This window comes from Lycium barbarum, chromosome 12, assembly GCF_019175385.1.
Source record: "Lycium barbarum isolate Lr01 chromosome 12, ASM1917538v2, whole genome shotgun sequence".
Taxonomy (NCBI): Eukaryota; Viridiplantae; Streptophyta; class Magnoliopsida; order Solanales; family Solanaceae; genus Lycium; species Lycium barbarum.
In genome coordinates, this window is record NC_083348.1 from 48,637,708 (window position 1) to 48,647,659 (window position 9,952).

The window sequence follows — 9,952 nt, forward strand, 5'->3', positions numbered from 1 at the left end:
CAATGGAATAACTGAGTCTCCTCCTACTCGGTCCTGGAGCTTAGGGTCCTGGTTCTACTCTGGTGGCCTTCTTAGCACCCCCACTGTCCGAGGCTGATCTCTTCATCTTTCGTCAGTCTGCACTTACCTACAGGAAAAAGGGGTCAGAAACGATCTCTCCTAGACTCTGGCTCTATCGCACGATCTAAGATAGAAAGAAAGGTCAATGATTCCTAAATGCCCTACAGCCTCTCGTTTATAAGTGTGGCCGGCTTCACACCCATAAACAGGACTCTACCGGACACAGTCTGTAGATAATCCCTAGGACAAATTGCTCTCATACCACTTTTGTCACGACCCAAACCGATGGCCATGACTAGTGCCCGAGCTGGATACCCGTGTACGAACCTGCTACATATAACCAGACTGAAACTGAAAATAATATGACAATTTGTAAAAGCATGTTGTAAACTCATCATGTCATATATCAAAATGAACCTGTCTCCTGAGAAGTCAGAACTAACCAAAACATAACAAATATGCAAGCCGACAAGGCTGTCACTATACACGGGAATATCCAAAATGAACTACATCTGTATAGCTGACCAAACCATAAATACCACCCACACATGTCTACAGACCTCTAAGAGTATAACAACATATATGTCAAAAGGATCTGTACCAAAATGACTCAAGCTCCGGAACAATAGAGCTCTCTAAGTAGCTGAGTAGCAGTCCTAAGCTGGAGGATCACCAAACTGAGTATCTGTACCTGCAGGCATGAAACACAGCCCCCGAAGAAAGAGAGTCAGTACAAAAAATATGCTGAGTATGTAAAGGATGAAGTACAATAAAGAAGATCATGACTAAGTAAAAGATGACAGGAGGCAAGTATGATAATCAAGGATACCAATGCATCTGTACCTTATGAGATGAGTCATGTATATATATATATATATATATATATATATATATATATATATATATATATATAATATAACGTACCCGGCCCATTATGGGACTCGGTGAAATATATAGCGTACCCGGCCCATTATGCGACTCGGTGAAATATATAGTGTACCCGACCCATTATAGGACTCGGTGAAATATATAGTGTACCTGGCCCGTTATGGGACTCGGTGAAATATATAGCATACCCAGCCCATTATGGGACTCAGTGAAATATTTAGCGTACCCTGTTCATTATGGGACTCAGTGAAATATATAGCGTACTCGGCCGATTATAGGACTCATTGAAATATATAGCGTACCCGGCCCATTATGGGACTCAGTGAAATATATAGCGTACCCGGCCCATTATGGGACTCGGTGGAATACACAGCGTACCCGGTTCATTATAGGACTCGGTGAAATATATAGCGTACTTGGCCCATTATGGGACTCGGTGAAATATAATATACATACCCGGCCCTCTAGTGAGGGATTTGGTGAACAATGCAATGAAACTGTGCATGAGTACGTACCCAGCCCTCTAGTGAGGGACTTAGTGAAATGATACAATAAAATTATGCACGAATACGTACCAGGCCCTCTAGTGAGGGACTCGGTGAACTGATACCATAACAATATGCACGAATATGTACCCGACCCTCTAGTGAGGGACTCGGTGAGGTGAGGCCAAAACAATAGGAATGAATAGAATATTAAGATCAATCATGTACAAACTGAATCACCATTTGGAACTCGAGAACAATAAACAGAATGAACCAACACTTGAGAATCAAAGACAGCTGTCATGCAAGCACTATTGAGAACTAGAGTTCATTGGAGTCATGTATGTTCGTCGTTCGCTCACTTTATGTAGTTCATGCCACAAAGAAGGAAGGGATAACTTTATATACCTGTTCAACCTCCAATTATCTACACTTATTCATCCAAGCTCATAAATTTACATTTAAGCGGATTCACACTATCGTTAGACTTATCGTGGAATACTTGTGCTAAGCTTTTCAAGTTAAACTGTTCTACATCTTGCCAAAAATCGGGCAGCATCTCCCTTGTTTGTATGTCCAGCCCGAAATTAAAATTTGGCAACCCACAACAATAACAACGACAACCACAACAATAACATCATTATCAACACCAAAATATTACGGTGTTTTCCAATTTCCATAATTAACCAACTCGCTACACAATTGTTTAACGACTTTACCTCCGTAAATAAATTGAAATTAACATTAATGATAAGAGATTCATACCTTATTCCCAATATTATTGATATATCTTCACTTTCCTTCATGGACTTAAGCCAAAGCGCGTCGTTGTACGATTTTATAATCACAACTATACGCTGTCTGGACTGGAATTCGGAAATTATACTATGATTTGCGTGAAAATTGATGAGTGGAAGTTTCCAGAGGTTTGGGGAGGCTTAGAGGGTGTTTTGTTGCTGTTTAAGGGGGGTAAAGCCCCTTTTATCAGTTTTTAGGCTCGGGTTGCACCGACCTAAAAAATGGTCAGCGCGTTCGTGCTGGCTTATTCCACTGCTTGCGTGTTCATTAAGTAAAAGGGTCATAGCTTTTGATCCCGCTATCGTGTGAGGCCCACAACTATGGTTGGAAAGATAATTCAATTATCTATAACTTTAATTTTTGGTGTGGTTCAAAACTCCAAACGGATCATGGTGTTTTGGCCTCTCCAAGTCAGATCATCTGAAAATGTATCCTTAAGTCATCCTTTTGGAGGGCTTATGCCCACATTTGGCATAATGGTCCTTCTTAAGACTTGCTCAACTTTCCATGTACTACTCTTATAATTTTTCATATGCCCTTTATGAAACCCCGACATGTGGGCCCCACCTTAGCCTACGGTTACGAGGGCTTCTCATCAAGTAACGTATGAACTAATTTACACCATAAGGTCTCCAAATGTCATATATATATATATATATATATATATATATATATATTCATACTCTTAGACTCAGATTATATAATCTTCATCCCTGACCCGAGCCTAATATTTGCTCAGCGCGTTCGCGCCCCTTGGTGGCGCGTTCGTGCTGAGTTGGCCCTTGGCCTCCTACGCGTTCGCGCCAGTCCCTGGCGCATTCATACAGGCTATTTTCCTAGCCTGCCATCCCAATTTGTAACATCCATATCTCCATACCCCAATATCATATTGAGGAGCGGTTTGTTGCGTTGGAAACTAGACTTCATGAAGTTCACTCTGGCTTTTGTTTTGTCTCAAAACTCGTTATGTTCCAAAAGATATCCTCCCACCAAGTCGGACCATCAACCCTAGTCTTCAAAATTCCCCTACTTTCCAATCCTCTCGTGCCTTATTACCTGAACTAAATCTTCATGATCGTAAATTAAACGCATGCAACCATACATGCCCTTGAAAGTAACTCCAAAATCAACACTTAGGGCGACCGACACTTACGAATTTCAATATATAGAACTACAGGGTGTAATAGTGCGGCTGCATCTCCCACTGCCTCATTCGGAACCACCTGAGGCACAAGGTCAACCACTGGGACGCCGCCCCCTTGTCACAACCCGACCAGGGGTCCCAACGGGTACTCGGGGCTAACCATCGAGCACCGCTCGTTCTATTACTCATGATACTCATTTAATGCTCTTTTGTCAAATTTATACTCAATTATAAGAAAATCATCTTTCATTTTGAAAACATAGTTACTTTCATATACATATGCCTCTCGGCCATCAAAATAATATATATATACATAACAGCATCCTTGTGAGACCATATAACCCACACTGTGTATCTACGAGCCTCTACAGGAGTGCTAGACATAGAGACGGGACAGGACCCCGTCGTGCCAAACATATACAAATGTACACAAAAAAATAATCAAGCACCTTCGGAACAAAGGAGTGCTTTCAGTCAACTAACAGCTCTTATGAGTCTGGATCAAGCTCGCCTCCCTGTCTACCTATGGGCATGAACACAGCGTCCAAAGAAAACGGACGTCAGTACGAATATTATACCGAGTATGTAAGGTATGAATGAGATAAACATGATAGAGAAATCATAAGTCATAAGGTGAAGGCAAAACATGTGCGACCTTTAGGGATGAATACATTTCATACACATATCATATATACATAATCGTCGTACATGAATCATCACAGTGTATACATCATTATGTCATACAATTCGTCGTCCGAGTACCGTATCTGCTCAAACACATAAAACATTATCCATATTGGGCCGCGTAGGGCTCGACAATATCCGTATTCAGCCACATAGTGGCTCGACAGTATCCATATTCGGCCACCTAGTGGCTCGACCATATCACGTACATCATAACAAGAATCAGTATATCTCATCATCATCATTGTCATCACATTCATCTTATAGGCGTATCGTAACCTTTCATTAAGGCATACATTTAAATTTAAAGACAATCTATGAAAAACCATATCATGTTCGTAGCGTGAATTTCGTATAAGTATCGTATGATAGTCTTTATAAACTTTGGGCTTAAGCTCATCATTTCCATATTCATTTCTATAGCGTATCTCTTACCTTTATCTCATATGAAATTCGTTATGAACGTAGACTCGTAATTTCTCGTAACATTGGTCATAGGACATGCATTAAGGCTTATGGACAATCTATAACAATGTCGGGGTGACGCAAGGTCGAGAACCCCCAATTACATTATAGAGCATTCATAGGTATTCTGCCTCACCTTGAAGGAATTTGTAAATAAGGTGAGTGTATACATCAAGCATCACCAATAGATCGTAGTTAATATCGTTAGCTTTGTATAAACATTATACCATGAACTCTAGAATATTTAGACTTAAGCTTATCATCTTCGTTATCGTGCTCATAACATGTCTCTCATCCTTATCTTACGTGGCTATCTATGAACATAGGCTCTTGGTTCCGGAATATAAGGAAGCCATGGAAATGTAGGGAAATAATATCATATCATAGGATTCATGCCTTGGAAAGAAAGGACTAGCCTTACATACCTTTTCCTTCAGCTATTCTACCGCTTGATCGTTCTCCTTCAATGCTCGCGCTCCTACCTTCAAGAGAGGTCGTACGAACGTTAGTCAATCGATTACTTAAACGTGCTTACTATTTCTTGGAAAATTGGATAGCATTTCCTTCGTTTATACTACTTTCCCACATTCTATATCAACTCTCAAGTGTTCATAACAACATTCTCAATACAATAGAAAACACTCATCATTCGTTTACAATATCCGTATTCACAATTTGTCTTGAATTTCTCCATAATCATGGAAATGGTTCATCGTTGCATTTTTCTCACATAGGATACTTATTCCACGTTCTAAATGTCATTCATAACTGTTATATCCCGTATTGTTGCACACTCGGATATTTTGAGGCAACTGCGACAAGTTAAGGGCAAGGTCATATTTTGATCTTGTTTACTACATAAGTTGGTTATAAAAATTTTGATGTGGAAATGTTGAGGAAGGCTAAGGGCAAAATTTGAAACTTGAAAAATAGTGTCACGAACTACAAAAAAAAATTAGTCATGAACTAATTGGGCTTGAAAAAAAAAAGGAAGAGAAAAGAAAAAAAATTGTGGGCTTAGACCAAGGGCCAAGGGTGGCCGGCCCCTTAATGGGCCAAAGCCCATGTGGGGGTTTAATTTATGGAATTAAAAGATGACTAAGTTGTCACACCCCGACCTTACTAGGGTGTGATGGGCACCCGACCCCATATCTGGAGCCGAGCGAACCCGCTGACTCTTGTTACATACTAAACTTTCTTAGACTCTTATATCAATAAAAATGGAAAACATAGTAAAACTTTCAAGAGAATTTTTTTTTTCCATCGTACTCAAGTCAAACAGAATCTGCAATCACATGGACTTTATGATACAACATATTATCGACACTCTATACCCACGACTCTGTCTGCAAAGTCTCTAACATCAAACAAACATCATGGCTCAGACACTCTGACTCGGCAGCACTCCAGAACAAGTGGAGCCTGCCAACTCCGCTGGAACATCTTCTATGATAGTTGTGGCTCATCTGGTGTACCTGCGCGGCATGAACGCAGCCCCCGAAGAAGAGGGGTCAGTACGAGTAATGTACTAAGTATGTAAGGCATGAATAGTGACATAATAAAGGAATATACAGTATGATTAATAACGGAATAGACATATGGAGATTATCTTGGACAGAAGTAACCTGTACATATGAATGCCTTTCAGGCAGTTGCCATGCATGCTTAGTCCCGTTTTCAGAAAAACAGTACTTCTTACTTACATGTACATAAAACAGAACATTTCAGAAAACGGTATCCTTTATTCACATTTACAGACGCCGAGTACATCGGCTCTCCCACCCCTCTCCAACAGTGTCCCAACATATTATATATAAATATATATATCACATATACAGACGCCGTATCCGGCTCTCCCATATCCCGCGTCCGGGCATCCCGCGTCCGGGACGAAATCCAGCTGAATCAGGTGGTGATATAACAGTGGACCTTTCCCTTTTCCCCGTATACATATACATATACATATTCACATTCATATACATATGTCATACCATTGGCATGCATGAGAGCTCAAAGAAAGTCATGTGTCCATCGGAGTGACGGAAGGTCGGTAGCCTCCGATTACATTATGGAACAACCATAGTCGCTTTGTCTCACCTTGAAGGAACGAGTATTATGAGGCGAGACTACCAATGAAAAGTGTCATTATGAGGAAAACATCAAATAGGGTCAAAAGTTTTCTTTGGATTCTAGATCAAACGGAACAATAAGGAAAATCCAGGGACCATGGGCCCACCTCGGGTCAAATGAGGCGGCGTACCAAATTTACATATGTTACATGTCATGGCGTTACTTGTGAGGGTTTTAGGGTAGTCGGGTCCTATTTATGCGAGTTCTGGAGGTTTAGGAAATTCTTCCACCATTTTGCACACTTTTTAGCTCAATTCTACTGATTGAAAAAGAGAAAACTTTAGGCGTGGATTCCGGAGGGTAGAGTTATTCCCGAGGCTCATATCCAACATATTCCGTCTAAGACATGCCATAGAAAGAATGGTGAAGCCTTACATACCTTTTCTGCTTCTTATGCGACTCCAAATTCACGTTCCAAATCCGCCAAAATCTACAAATTGGTCATGTTTACCAAAACTTGATTAGAGCCTTTAGAAGTTGATTCTTTAAAGTAACACTTTGTCTGCCGAAATTTCGGCAGCATTTCCCCTGTAATATGCCACCCCCGAGAATATGGCTCGGCCCAATTCAACAGCAACCCAACCAACAACCAAGCTATAACGTCAATAATCAATTCAAGAATACTTTCTAACATTAAGCGCTCTTCCTACATAGTCCGACAACATTCAGAATATTCACAATGATTTAATGCTACCCGAAAACTTCAACAAAAGTGTAACCACACATTTTTATTCTAGATTCATAACCCACATTAAAACCATGCATTGCTAACATCATATTCATACAAACATAAAGAAGTATACTAATATTACATTAACTTCTCCACCAGTCTACAACCAATTTCCATTTCGTTCCAACCCTTTAAACCTTCATATAATATCATAGAATCCGCAACGACATCGACTAGAATATTACATGAAATCAATTCATCATAGCTTACTACACAATAACATTCTCGGCCACAACAACTACACCCCTATTTTCATGAATTTCCATCCTTTTCCATACATTGCAACAACAACTAACATACTACATAGAATTAATCCATTCTCTTCCAAATCACACTATGACCACACGGCCACAACTACATATACACGAACAACTATTCAACATCCATATTTTCATAATCTTCATGAGTTCCATTCACTCCCACACACCACAACATATACAACCATACATAAAATATAAAAGAAGATTAAGTTCTTACCCTTTTTCTTCAATTTCCCACTTGGCTAGAATGTTGATCTTGCACCAATAAATGTTCTACTTGTTCCAATGACCTCTTCTCCTTGCTAGGGACCTTCCAATTAGTAGAGAGTAATTTTTGAGAAATTTTTCCAAGGTTCTTGTTTCCTCCAAGCTTGGCCGAAATTGGCCCTTTGTTTTTCTTCCAAAGTGTCCTCTTTTTTTCTTTGTTTCTTCAACTCTCCAAATTGATGAATTAGTCCTCTCCTTTTATATATATATATATAGTCTCCTCCAATCTTATGTGGCCACCTATCCATCTCTAGATTCTTCTTAATTTGGTGGCAAAGATGACTTATTTGTCATTTTCTTTTTCTAGAGTTTTCTTGAAATTTTAACAAAGAAGACTAATGTCTTCTTTGGCAAGCTTTGCCCCTTATGTTGTTATAATTTACCATTTGCCCTTATTAATTAATAAAAATGTGGACATATAGGGGCATGCCACACGGCCAAGGGCCCTTCAAGAACATTCTTGATATTTTTTGTGAAATTCCCATTTTGCCCTTAGTCCTTCGCAATATTTTCCATGAACCCTTTTCGCGAATTTTCTTTTTTACCCTTAGTCTTCCTCACTATTTCCATACTACCAATGTTCGTAAATAATATTCACAACAACTTATACATTATAATAAATTTTTGAAAATGGTCATTCCCTTTACTTCGTCACTACTACTTTGGGATATCCGAACGTACGAAATACGGGATATAACATAAGTCATCTTCAACTCATAGAAAAATCAAGAAGCTTGAAGAAAACAAAAGACCACCCCATTTTCGGCCAAGAGAGGGAGAAAAAGAAGATCACAAATCTTGATAAAAAAAATTGATTCTTCTAATATTCCTACTAATTCAAAGGCCCTCTTCAACGTGGTATAATTGGTGAAGCAAGAAAACCGCTCTTTGTCGCAAAATCACAACCTTAGCTAAGTTGGGAAGTTGAGAAAAAGGGTAAGATTTAATCCTCTTTTATATGTTATAAATGGTTCGTGTGTGTTGTAGTATGTAGAAAAGAATGAAAATCGTGAAAATAGGGGTGTATGTGTGGTGGCCGTGTGCATGTGTGTGTGTAGAAGCAATGAACCAATTATTTCATCTAGCAATTTGGTTGTTGTTGATATGTATTCTATGATGGAAATGACAGTTTGATGATTTAAATGGATGTTGGAATTGTTACGGGCTGATTTGGAGGCCAATGCAATTCTAATATCGTCTCTTGTTTTTGCGGGAATAACATTGTTAACGTGTGAATTGTTAGCGTAGCTCATGAATGTGGAAGATAAAAATGTGTTGTGATTATCCTTGTTGGAAATTGGAGGTTTCGGGTGGAGTATGGTAGGTTGGTAGAATTATTCGAATATTGTGTAGATAGTTCGAAATGCTCTTGAATTGTGTTTGAATGATCTCGGATTAGTAATGGATATGCGAGTGTTGGTATTGGCATGAATATACGTAGTTGAACTGAATGTTGATGAACTATGTGGAGAAGAAGGGTACTAACGTTATAATGCGTTCCAAATTGATTGTGATGTTATTAGTATGGTTGTTGGTATTGTTGTTGATGTTTTGGCCGAGTTAAAATCTCGGGGATGTTGAATTTATAGGGGAGATGCTGCCCAAATTTCTGTAGACAAATGTTAACTTAAGATTAAACTCCTAAGTGCCTATAGCTAATGTTGGTATCTATGGACATATTGTAGATCTTGGAAAATCCGGAACTTGAGTTTGGAGTAGCTTAAGGAGTGAACGAGGTATGTAAAGCCTACCCTTCTTTCTTTTGGCATGTCCTAGTCATGATAGGCTATGATACGAGTCTTGGGGAGAACTCCATTCTTAGAAATCTGAGCATAGTTATGACCCTTATTCATTTCAATGTAATTGAATTATGAACTTTATGCTTTGATGAAAAATAGCTTAAACACTTTTTACTTCTAAAAGAGTCTTATGCTATAAAACGTCCGTAACTTTTACAAATGGAATCGGATTACCTTGAAATGTTCGTAGACGACTCCATAAGGCCCAATGTCCAAAATTCACGTACGCCACCTCAACTTGA

At 39.2% G+C, this 9,952-nt stretch overlaps 1 long non-coding RNA gene across 1 annotated transcript; it reads right to left on the bottom strand.

Moving 5' to 3' along the window:
* Positions 1–5,626: 5,626 nt before the first annotated feature.
* LOC132621208 (uncharacterized) lies at positions 5,627–8,048 on the bottom strand. The gene is made up of 3 exons (XR_009575454.1): positions 7,862–8,048; positions 7,034–7,084; positions 5,627–5,999 (listed from the first exon to the last, which is right to left on the bottom strand). It is a non-coding gene; the product is annotated as an uncharacterized LOC132621208 (long non-coding RNA).
* Between the last annotated feature and the right edge of the window lie 1,904 nt (positions 8,049–9,952).